Source organism: Megascapheus bottae, chromosome 15 (genome assembly GCF_031878675.1).
Source record: "Megascapheus bottae isolate mThoBot1 chromosome 15, mThoBot2.hap1, whole genome shotgun sequence".
Lineage (NCBI taxonomy): Eukaryota > Metazoa > Chordata > Mammalia > Rodentia > Geomyidae > Megascapheus > Megascapheus bottae.
The window spans coordinates 26,558,608-26,571,948 of NC_143523.1; positions in this window are offsets into that span (position 1 = coordinate 26,558,608).

Genomic DNA, 13,341 nt, shown 5'->3' on the forward strand with positions numbered 1-13,341 from the left:
AGGTAGAATGACCTGTACACATGTCCCTCTTTCCAGAGGGCACACGGGAGATTATGGTTTAGTTGTACTTGATGGTGATCAAATATTGCTATTTAAAATATTGATATTCATAGCTGTCAATGTACACCCATGACTGAGAAGTACTAAAGTAAACAGCATCATAAAAAAGCATTACTCCTGAAGTGGTTTTCTTTTCATGCGTTTTTCAAATTATTATTTTTATTTTTATTAAACAATTTATTAACAATGATGAAGTTAATATAAAATTATTATTATAAAGACATTTTATACAGGCGTTACAAAAGTCAGATCAAGGGTATATATCTTAATTCTCAGATTAGTGAGCAATTGGGAAGTTATGAATGTGTGGATACTCTGAATGTTCTTTGAAATGAATATTTAAACATATCCTCTGTTGTATATAATATTTTGAGATCTGTTCTAAGTACCTGGACTCTTCAACCAACTAGTAGACTCACCTATTTTTATTTCTACCTAAATGGAATGTACCTACCATCAGTCATACATTTTTGGAACTCCACATACACATGGAAAGCCCTATCATGTGATTCCGTGGTGAGGTGTAAGATCTCTCATTTAAAGGAAATGAAACATATATGATGTTTGCATGAATGTCCTATTGTATAACTAATTGAACCAATAAAAATGTACAGTAAAGAAGGGACAGTATTTACAACAATCATTACTTAAACATGCACAGATAATCAAGAGTGGATCATAACAATGTTTCCACTCAATTACAAATCAACCAGAGAATGCAAAACTGAAAGGTTCAAATACTATTGAAATAACACAGTAGTTAGAAAATTAATGCTTATATAAAAGTATGTTGCTGAGGATGTTAGATTTGTTCTAAATTGAGTACCACGGGTAGTTTAAATTTTTAACACTGGTGGTGCTAGGGATTCAACTCAAAGCTTTACACTTGGTACTGCAAGGTGCTATAACCCTTGAGCTACATGCCTGTCATTTCTTCAGCTATTCCTTTAAAAACAGTCTTTGATTTATTTTTCCTAAAGCTATCCTGGAATAGTCTTCCCACCTATGCCCCCACCAAAGGTAAAACTAAGAGCATGATCCAGCAAGCCTGGCTTGATAGTTGAGGCAGGGCTTTGCTATTTGCTCAAATTGGCCTTACATTGCAGTCCTCTGAATCTTTGCCTCCTAAGTGCCAATTGCCTCCAGACCTGATAGACCTGAGCAGCTGTACTTGGCCTCTTATCATCGTTGGTATGGAAATTTAAGACTTGTTAATTTCCAGGTACAAGTTTCCCTGGGGTATATGCAAATTTAGAGATCTTATGTGTCTATGATCATGTGTATTTTTTTGTTTTTTGGCCAGTCCTGGGCATGAGCTCAGGGCCTGAGCACTGTCCTTGGACTTTCTCAAGGCTAGAGCTCTACTACTTGAGCCTAAGCACCACTTCCGGCTTTTTTCTATGTATGTGGTACCAAGGAATCGAACCAGGGTCTTCGTGCATGCTAGGCAAGCACTTTAACCACTAGGCCAAACTCCCGGCCCAAATCATGTGTATTTTCTTAAGTTTTCTTTCTCTAGAGTAAAATGGTTCCCAACTAGGGATTAGCAATTTAGTCTTAGATATTAAGGACATTATTGAAAGATGTGATTCTAGTTTGTAGAGCTAAGGCTAAAACACAAGTTTGCTACATCTTATACCCTTTGCCCTAAGGAAAACAGTTTAACTATATTTGCAAATAATTTGCTGACTATGTACTATGGCTAAATATTTATTATTTTCTTAATCAGTGACATTCAAATAAGTACCCATTGAGTTAATAATTAATATGGAGATCAGACGAGTCTGAATTGATAACCTGTAGAGTTTTAGTCACCCCAGATTCTGATAATCACTTTTGTCAAAAGAAATAAATAGCAACCTGTTGCCTGACCCAAAAGCTCTAAATGCAAAAAGAATCCCACCATCTCATTTTCAATGAAAGAAACTCAGTAGTTTTGGTGGAAAATAGCACATTTTTATGGCTGGAGAAATAAATGTCCCTTTTGTGTTTCTCCTCTTTCTGTGGAACTTTTCCTCTTCTCACATGAAATTTTCCATCTCTCCAATGAACTTTTCCTCTTACAAAGATATGAACGACTGTTGACATTAAGTAGTCTATATTTCAAAACATGTTTTGAGTAGGGCTGAGTGGCTCCTGCTTGTAATCCTAGCTACTCAGGAGACTGAGATCTGAAAAACAAGGTTGAAAACCAGACTGGACAATACAAAGCTATGAGACTCTTACTTCTAATTAAACACCATAAAATGGGAAGTGAGGCAATGGCTCAAGGGTAGGGTGGTAGCCTTGAGCTGAAGAGCTCAGGGACAGCACCCAGATCCAGAGTTCAAGCCCCATGACCCACCAACCCCCCCCCAAAAAATTTTTTTCCCTATGGAATGAGCAGAGGGCAGAAAGGTAAGGTAAGATTGTAGCCAAATGACTTGGTGGATTTCTCAAAGGTTACTTTCTTCTATTTGTGAACATCTTCTCTTGGCCGATATTCCTCTATCTCTTTTGTATTCTACCATCCATTATCACAAAGACTTGGTTAGTGTCTGTGCATCAGAAGACTTGAATGTAGGCCAGCTCCCCTCATTCCTCTGACTTTGTTCTTACTCTGTAATGATTGTGCTACCCACAGGTTGAGAGCTTAGACTCCACTGTGACCTTTGAGATTCTGACCAATGAAACACCCTTCACTGCGTGAGCTGCTGAAATTTCACTGGGGTCCATGTCAGGCCTTCTCCCTACCCACCACCAACTCTTCTGGTCATAGTTCAAATAGTGTTGCAAGCTAGCCGAAGATTCCCTGAGCTATGATGATTTGCTTTCAAATCTTGGACTAACTCATTCTCAGCAGATTGCCCTTAATTATTACCCCTGAGACTGAGGAGCAATAACACATTTCTCTTTAGAGAAGCCAGCCTTACATATCAAACCTACTGCCCCAAAGCACCACCATGGTTTTAAGGTTTCTGGAAGAGGCATGTTGTAGTATGTATCTAGTAATATCAATCTTACCAAGCATGGTGGCTCAAGACTATAATTTGAGCTACTCAGGAGGCTAAGGTATGAGGATGATGGTTCAAAGCCAGCCCAAGCACTAAAGTCATGAGACTCTTATCTCCAATCAGACACTAGAAAACCAAGAGTGGTGCTGGGGCTCAAGGGATAGGGCAGTACCCTTGAGCTGAAGAGCTCAAGGACAGCACCCAGGCCCTGGGATAAGGTGGTAACCTTGTGCTGAAGAACTCATGGACAGTGTCCAAGCCCAGAATTCAACCCTCATGACTGACGAAAGAAAGAAAGCAAGAAAGCAAGAAAGCAAGAAAGCAAGAAAGCAAGAAAGCAAGAAAGCAAGAAAGAAAGAAAGAAAGAAAGAAAGAAAGAAAGAAAGAAAGAAAGAAAGAAAAAGAAAAAAAGAAAGAAAGAAGGAAATTGTGAATCTTGCCAGTACAATCAAGATGACCATATTGCAGCTTTGGATTCCTCTAATCTGCTTGTTGGAAGTACTGACCGATTGAATATAAAACAATATGTGGAATGTAGAAAATGATATGTTTTGTGAGGTTTATGTCTCCTTAGGGTGAAAGAAGTATATTCAAAAAGTGAAGAAAAACATTCAGAAATAAAGAAGCATCAATTCACACATTGCTCTACGTTGGCTAACTTATATTTCAAGGAGTCTTACTGGTTCACAGTAACATCAAAACAGAGCCATGAATTCCAACTTTTCTGTATGTATTTTCCTTCCCTTAACTCATTCCTATTCTATGCCCGACAGACTAGATCTCCTTCTAAGGATCATCACTCTGGTATGAACTAAAACCGCCAGAAACTCTGGGTGTCACTCAGCTGATTCTTTTATCATGCCCACCTTAAATTCTCTAAGCTTATGACTGTCAGATAGCAGCTTCTTTGCATTTCTGGTTTCTTTCATCTTCCTTGACAGAGGAAAGGAAAATCTGAGGATGATCAGGACTATCAAGAATGTTATGACCAAGACCATAGCAGAGCAGAATTGACTCCAAAATAGCATGGGTGAATCATGTTGGTATTTTTTTCAGTGATTACATAGTAACCACATAGCTGTAACTGTGCACTGGAAATTGGCACAGCCAAAGCAACTGTAGTAACACATGAGGAATAGCAGGTGTGTTTGTGTAGTGGGCCCCTACAAACTCTACAAAGTGGTGCATAGGTTTCCTGGGTCTTGGGCACAGGAGGTGGCAGGAGTGCTGAGGGAAGGAAAGGCATCCTGCATGGGTGAAGAAGACAGCCAGTGTCTGACAGGAAGTGCTCACACAGACAGTGCTCAGACAGACAGTGCGCCTCCCCAGACAGGAATGAAGCAGAATTGGTATGAGGGTATCAGGGAAGCAAATCCCTTGGCCACTGGGATGGTGTTGAGGTCTTCAGGTCAACCAGAGGTTTAAGTATAACGTTTTGTTAAATGGTAATCAGGAATGAAAACATGCATTTGGTTCAGACCCTCTCGTGCACAAATCCATTTTCCTACAGAAACAAAAACAGCTGTGTAGTTACTCCTGGTATGTAACTTTTACAAAATTGATTCCTGTGCCTGCATCTGCCCCAGAGAATATGACTGTTGGGTGCAATCTGGATTTGGTGTTACACAGGCAAGTGGACTAACGGTAGCTGATTACCTGTTGAGAAAACATGAAGTAGTCACTCCTCTTGAAGTTGCAACTCTTATCTACAAAGTGGCCAGGGTCAAACATTTCTGGGTTGGGACATTCCTTGTTATCATGTAGCCCAGATGTCAATATGGAAAACCAGGTTAGTAATAAATCATGAAGCTGAGAGTTGCACTGTAAAATCATGTAGTCCTAGTTTGCCTCCAAAGAAACAGCAATAACATTGTAAAGATACAGATGATGCAATCAATGGGGCTGTAACTAACGAATGTAAATGTGGTCCCTCTATACATACCCTGACAATCAAATACAATTAAAATTACTTAAACAAACAAAAATATACACAATTTCAGAGAAAAAATATAAAATCATTGGAATTTCAAGTTATTCAGGCATTGCAAAAAATGTCTCAACTTATGGGTACCTGTGACCCCAGCTGAACATTAGAAATTTAACAAACCCCCAAAGATGTCTAAGAAGTAAAAGATCATGACACAGAAAACAAGGATGTACATTACAAACTGGTACCAATTCTAAAGAGAACAAGACAAGATCAAAGAGAAACACAACCACTGAAGCCTGATGGGTAGGCCTGATCCAGAGATCACTCATCTCAGCAGATCTCAAAACTCTCTAGAAAAGGAGGGACAACTGGGTAGACTTGATTCTGAGATGTCCTACCTCAGCAGAACCCAAAACCATCTGTGTGATCACCACACTTGACAGCCTGATGGTGGGTCTTATAAGTATATGCTCCCTACCCCAACCGTTCCAAAGGGTTCTATCCCCAGCACAAAATGAATTCTAATCAGAAAACAGAGAAAACCAGAAACTTATTCTGCTGAGTGACTCCAAAGAAATGTTGTGGCCATGATCTTGCTGTCAGAGAGCCAACAGGCCCTAAGAAATATCTCAAACTGTGCCTTCCCTTTGTCTCCTGTCCCTTGGCAACTGGCTCAAATAGGCAGCCTGCCAATGGCTTCAAGGAACACAGATGCCCCCCTTGTCGCTGGGTACTTTTTGGGGCCTCCAAATGTTATACAGAAATTGAATTGTGACAGAGAAGCCTCATTTAAAGAGGTAAAATAGGGGTATTGATCACAAAGCCAGCCACTGCAGGTGGACTTATAGCCCAAAGGACTGCAGCCTAAATACAGCATGTACAAAGTGTTTTGTTTTGTTTTGTTTTGCTCAGTCCTCGGGCTTGAACTCAGGGTCAGGGCACTGACCCTGAGCATCTTTTCTTCAAGGCTAGCCCTTAAGCCACACAACCACTTCTGGTATTTTCTGTTTATGTGGTACGGAGGAATCAAACCCAGGGCTTTATGTAGGCTAGACAATCACTCTACCACTAAGCCACATTCCCAGCCCTGTACAAAGCTTTTAAAGGAAAGAACTGCATGTTTAGGGTAGCCACTCAGGCCCAACAAAAGGGAATATGTAAGGGAGAATATTCTCTGTAGCAAACCTTCCTGAGCTAAACAGCATGCCACATCTGCAATTCAAGGGATAGAATAATGAAACTTGTTGAAATTGGTTTGAAAAAAAGGAATTGAGACACTGAAAGCTATAGAGGGGGCGAGAATGATTCGAATTTGACATAAACCTATGTGGAAATGAAACAATGCACCACCCCCCTGTATAACTAATGTAAGCCAATAAAAAAGGACCTTGAAAAACATATTCTTTTCTTGGTGATGGAAATAGACTGTATCCAAGCCATTATTGAAAACACTATGGAAGATTCTCCCCAAATGATATGTGTGTATCATAAAAATGGATTAATAAATTTTAGATCTAAGCTGGATGTCAGGGACTCACATTTATAAACCTAACTACTCAGGAGGCTGATATCTGAGAATCATAGTTCAAGACCAATCCAGAAACAGTATCTGTGGGACTCTTACCTCCAACCAACCAACCAACCAAAATTGGAAGTGGAACTGAAACTCAAAATGGATAAGTACTAGCCTTGAGTAAAGAGGTCAAGGACAGAGCCCAGGCCCTGACTTTGTGCTCCATAATCAAAAACAATTTGGATCTAAAAATAGGTCATAGATCCAGGTATCTCATTTTAGACTCTTTGTCCAGATAAAATTATAGCAGAATAGCAGAAGTGTCCCTTGTACACTCATTTTGCTGATAGCATCTAAGATAGAATCAAGCTAGCTGACCTTCAACAGGTGTATGGAAAAAGAAAATGTAGATTATGGGGAATTAGAATGATGTAAAGTTGAGTAAAATCCTGTCATTTATGGAAAAATGGATGGAAGTGAGGGAAGAAAGCCAGGCACAGAAGGAGAGGTATTGAATGTTCTCATTTCAAATGTGGAAAATGAATTTTAATAATGATTATTCGTTTGGACACCATGTGTTTGAGGGACGGGGCATGGGGAGACAAAAAGTATATCAAGGAATATACATGCTGTATGTGTGCATGGGGAAATTCCACCTGAAACCCATCAATATGCACAATCAATGAAGGGTAAGCTGAAAAAATATAAAACAAAGGGAATAAAAAGAAAAAGCACATTCCCTAGTGTCAACTAAGTTTATTATGTTTTAACATTTTGTGGTGTATCCTCATCAATGTCTTCTAAAATAAACATAACCTTAGTTAATATTTATAGAAGTAGTTGAGTAAAATGGAGGTCAGGAAAGTTTGGTTTGATAACTTTAGGACTTCACTGATCCCAAATGTTTGTGAGCCTATTTTCCAGGGCAACAAAAGCAGTAAGTTACTGTGTCACTCATACAACCATAGAAACAGAGTCAGAAAATAAAGGTGAGAAATGTCTGGTGTGAAAATTAATTCCAAATGGATCAAAGACCTTGAGGTAAAAGTAGATACCCTGAAAATTTTAGAGGAAGGAATAGGAAATACACTAGGGCCCATTGGCACTGGTCAAAACTTTCTTAATAAAGGCCCAGGAATACCACAAATCAAAGAATGGTTGAACAAACAAGACTTCATTAAACTGAAGAGCTTCTGGATGGCAAATGACATACCTAGCAAGTTCAATAGAAAGCCCACAATGTAGGAAATCTTCACTAGCCATACAACAGACAAGGGCCTCATATCTAAAATATATCTTCAGCTCAAAAAATTGAATCTAGGTATGGACATGGTATTAGAAACATAAACAAAACTACATAGACATAAAAATCTATGGCTCTATAGACATAATATTTTATTACATAGGTCAATATGTATCTATGTTATACAAACCTTCAGCCTAATTTTAATTATGTTCTAAAATCTAAGTGCCAGTGATTGTTTTTAGAGATTACCATCTTGAATACTTGTTTATGAAACACGTCATTAGAAATATGATGTAAAAATCAATGTCAATAAATAAAAAAATTGAATCTCTGAAAAACAAATCCTCAAAGAAACAATCATCTCATTAATAGGTGGGCTAAAGACCTCTAAAGAGAGATTTCTCTATAAAAATAAGAATGCTCCGGCCGGGAGTTTGGCCTAGTGGTTAAAGTGCTTGCCTAGCATGCATGAAGACCAGGTTCGATTCCTCGGTACCACATACATAGAAAAAAGCCAGAAGTGGTGCTGAGGCTCAAGTGGTAGAGCTCTATCCTTGAGAAAGTCCAAAGTCCAAGGACAGTGCTCAGGCCCTGAGCTCAAGCCCAGGACTGGCAAAAAAAAAAAAAAAAAAGAATGTTCCATAGACATATGTAACAGTGCTCAATATCACTGGCCAGAAAAGAAATGCAAATCAAAACAACTTTGAGATTCCACCTCACACCAGTGAGAATGGCCATTATCAAGAAATCTAATAACTGAGAGTAGAAGGGATCTGTTCAGAAAAGAATGCTACTACACTGTCAGTGGGAGTGTAAACTCATTCAACCACTCTGGAAAGCAGTATGGCGATTCCTCCAAAGACAAAACACAGAGCTCCCCTATGATCCAGCAATCCCACTCCTGGACATTTACCCAAATGTCCATAAACAAGGACAAACTAAACAACCATGTTCATTTCAGCATTATTTACCATAAGTAAGATATGGAACCAACCCAAATGCCCCTCAGTAGATGAGTGGATCAAGAATATGTGATATTTATACACATGGAATCAGAAAGGAGGCCATCACCCCATTTGTAAGCAAATGGAAAAATATGGAAAAAATCCTATTAAATGAAGTAAGCCAGACCCAAAGAAATGTAGGTAAATGAGGGAATAAGGTTTTGCTCATTTGTAATAATTAGTGCATATCTAGGATTCTCATAGCAGAGGAGAATTGTTGTGATTATTGTAGTTATTGTTCTTAATGTACTATGTGAAGTTATTTCTTTGCTCTTTTTTTCCCCACATAGTTAATGTCATGTTGTTACTGTGTCTGACTTTGTTACATGGTATTTTGTATATACGTTTATTTGTGTATTTGAAATAGGAAAGGGATGGGAAAAACAAGATGATTGGGAGGTATTGGAGGAGGGAAAGTAGATGAAAAACATGAGAAGTGGTGTTAGTATTCAAGAAGTAATTTCCCTACTATCTGATGAATGTAACTGTAACCTTTCTGTATGTTACCCTGACAATAAAATACAATTTTAAAAATTCAAAAACCAACTGATTAAACCTATTTGATGTACTTTAATAACTCACAGAAATGAGTGACAAAACGTTCTCAGATTTATCCTTCTTTTTAGGGCACACTTGGAAGTTACATCATCTTACTTGGTAGTGTCCATGTTTGGTCATTAAAAATACAAGTATGTACATGCCTGGAAGGTTCTAAAGTTAGTCATTTGAGTCAAGAAGATTGATGAAAATTCTACATTCTCAGCTAACTTACTTACTTAGATTGTGAGGAAACTGAATCAGTTAGGTAGTAAAGAAAGAGCAGAAAAACAATGTCAACAAACCAGATCCACTGTAATGAAGAGTTGGAGAGGGATACCATGGGGACCCAGGGAGAGTCAGGAGACACAAGCCATGGCACAATGCCAGCAGGGGTGAGGCAGGGACACAGGATAGTTCAAAGAGTCTCTTGAGTTCCTGGTAAAGGTCTAGCAGTTCCAACTGCTTCTAGGAATTCAGGCAATCGTATCACCAAAGGGCAGGGCTGGGAAGTGAGTCTCACCTCTAAGAGTTTTTGGGAATCCTCATCATCTGCCATGATGCCAACATGGCACAAATTAGAACCCGGATTCATCTTAATTTCTTCCTTTCTTTCTTCCTTTCCTTCTTTCTTTCTTTTTTCCTTCTTTCTTTCTTTTTTCTTTCTTTCTCTTCCTTCCTTCCTTCATTTTTTTTTTCTTTTTTTTTTGCCCATCCCAGAATTGAAGTCATGGCCTGAGTGCTGTCCTTGTGCTTTCTCTAGGCTAGAGCTCTACCATTTGAGCTACCACACCATTTTTTCCTTTTTCTATGTATGTGGTAGCAAGGAATCAAACCCAGGCCTTCCTGCATGCTAGACAAGCACTCTACCACTAGACCAAACACCTGGTCCCTCCACATTTCAATATGATACCAGCAATCACCATCTCAAAGTGCACAGGATCTGTTCTCATAGAACTTGTTAAATCAGTTATAAGGGACATGGAAAGAATGGATGGCACTTTTGTTGCTGGTGGGGAACAAGAAAAAGGTCTCATTTCATGCACTTCAACACAGAAGGAAGAAGAAATGATTTGTAGAAGATGAAATAGTCCTCGCAGTTTCAACCTTAACCCAGAATGTGTCTTTTGGACACAGTCAAAGATGCCTTGGAACCTGTTTGTGTCTCAGAACAGTTAAACAGATTTTCGAAATCATGCAAGCATTATTTAGAAACAGTAGGGTACATGCTAATTCATCATAGAGACCTTGATATTTTATAGTTTATACTCCATAATTCCAATCTTTTTGACATCCCTGTCCCAGTAATCTTTGCAGCTAGAATGAATTGAATGTCTTTCACCCTACCCTATATCAGAATTCCTGGCAACGTTCGTTGTCCCAAACAATCTCCCGTCCTGGAAGAAGGAAGCATCTTCCTGAATTCATGTAAGTAATGAAAAGATGTCTACATGTTGAGTGGAGGAACATTTTCAAGTCTTGTGTTTTAAAGCCTTCAAAGGACTCTGAATAACCATAGGCTAATCTTTGGGCAGGGATAAAAAGCATGTGAGACTTTAGAATAAAAAAGAGTAAGTATTCAAATTATTTAATAAATTAATGTTAAGTTTTCTGGGATGTTTAGTGGAGAAGCCTTTAGTTGACTAATAACTTAGATTTTTCGAACATTAAGGTCTGATTGTTTAAACGTCTCTGTTAACATCAGCTACTCATTGTTCACAAAATGATCACGGATGTATATAATTGTGCAGATTTTTAACATTTTACCGGTTTTATTATAATCAGGAAAACAAGTCTCTTTGATTGGCAACATCCAGTTATTCTTCCTGGTCTTTTATTTGTCCCAAAATAAAATTTTTTGGATAAGCAATATTTTTCAATATTCTTTTATGAAACCCTGGTAGAAAATGAATAAGATCAGGAAACAGGTTGTAGATCTAAAAATAAAAGCAGTAACTTATTAAATAAAAATATGTTTGTATATACGTACTATATATAGCATATACATACAGTATATCACACGCATTTAGATATGATAATATATGTATATGATAGAAAATCTGGCTGGAAATAGAAATGCTATATGGCTTCCATTCTGAAGGAAATTTTTTTCTTTGCCCTGTCCAAGGGCTTGAACTGATGGCCTGGGTGGGCTCTGCCCTGAGCCTCTCTGACCACAAGCCTTGCACTATATCACTTAAGGCACAGTGCCACTTATGCCTTTTTCTGTGTAGTTTATTTAGGTAGAAGAGTCTCACAAACTTTCCTCCTGGGATGGTTTAGAAACACACGAACTAAGATCTCAAATCTCAGCCTCCTGAATGGCTAGGGTTACAGGCATGTGACACTAGTGCCCAACTTGAAGGGAAATCTTGATGGAACATATAAAGTGAGAGGGATTCAAGAATACTCTAAAACTCTGTCTCATTCCAGAGCATCTAACTGACATCTCTGTGATCACACAGTCGTTATTTAATATAGGGGTTAGGGCGTGCCAAATCAGTACAAGGGAAAGCCTTGTGAGGATGTTTCATAGTCGTTTGTCATTTCTTTTTTTTTTTTTTTGCCAGTCCTGGGCTTGAGCTCAGGTAGAGCTCAGGTAGAGCTAGAGCTCTACCACTTCAGCCTCAGCATCATTTCCAGCTTTTTTCTATGTATGTGGTACCGAGGCATTGAACCCGGGTCTTCCTGCATGCAAGGCAAGCACTTTACCACTAGGCCAAACTCCTGGCGCCTTCGTTTGTCATTTCTATCCAGGCTGCTTTGTCCTCCAGGTCACAGAGGAATCAGCAAACACTCTGACTCTATTCAGTGGTTCCTGGTAGCTTCCATTGTCCCAAATATGTTTCCTTTGTGAGAAAAAGTACTTCTGCCCAGTAATAGCATGAATATGAGATATCTGATGGGAAAACAAACTGCGGGAAATGTAAGTTTTCACAAAGAAGTTGATCAGAATATCCCTTTGGGATTTAGTGAGAAATATCAAATTAATTGCTTGAGTTCATTAGGTGGATTGAATCATATATTTACTTTTTTTATTTCTTTCATTCTCTCTCATTTTTTTGGTGAGTTGTGGGCCTTGAAATCTGGGCCTGGGTGCTGTTCTTGAGCTCTAGAGCCACAACATAACTTCTGGTTTTCTGCTTCTTAATTGGATATAAGAGTATCATGGACTGGGTTCGATTCTTTGGTACCCCATACATAGAAAAAGACAAAAGTGGTGATGAGCTCAAGTGGCAGAGTGCTAGCTTTGAGGAAAATGCCCTAGTACAGTGCTCAGGCCCTCGGCTCCAGCCCCAAGACTGGCACACAAAAAAAGTGAAGAATAGTACTCAAATGCAGAAGCATAAATTCACACATCACTCTAGTCACACGGTAACATCAAAACAGGGTCATGAATTCTAACTTCAATGTATTTTCCTTCCTATTCTATTTCCCTACAGGCTGGATCTCCTTCTAAGAATTACCATTAGTTTGAATTAACGCCTCCAGAAACTGTGGGTGACACTCAGCTGATTCTATCTTTTACCATCCTCCCCTTACATTCCCTATGCTTATCACTGTGTAGGAAAGCAACTTCTTTGCATTTCTGGTTTCTTTCATCTTCCTTGACAGGGGAAAGAAAAATCTGAGAATGGTGAGAATCATCAAGAATCCTTATTATCAAGAACACAGCAGAGGAGAAATGACTCCAAAATAGCATCTGTGAATCATTTTGTTGTTTTTTCAGTGATAACATACCAGTGATAACCACCCAGCTGCAGCTATGCACTGGAAATTGGCATGGTCAAACAGCTATAAGAGAATATGACAAATAACAGGTATGTTTGTGCAGTGGGCCCTACAAACTCTAGAAGTGGAGATGTGTTTCCTGGACCTCGAGCAGTGGAGGTGATGTGAATGTTGAGGAGAGGAAAGGCATCCTGCATGGGTGAAGAGGGCAGCCAGTGTCTGAGAGGAAGTGCACACACAATATCAGACAGAGGGTGGGCCTCCTGAGACAGAGTGAAGTAGAACTGGAATGAGGGTGAGAGGGAAGCAAATCCATTGCCCACTGG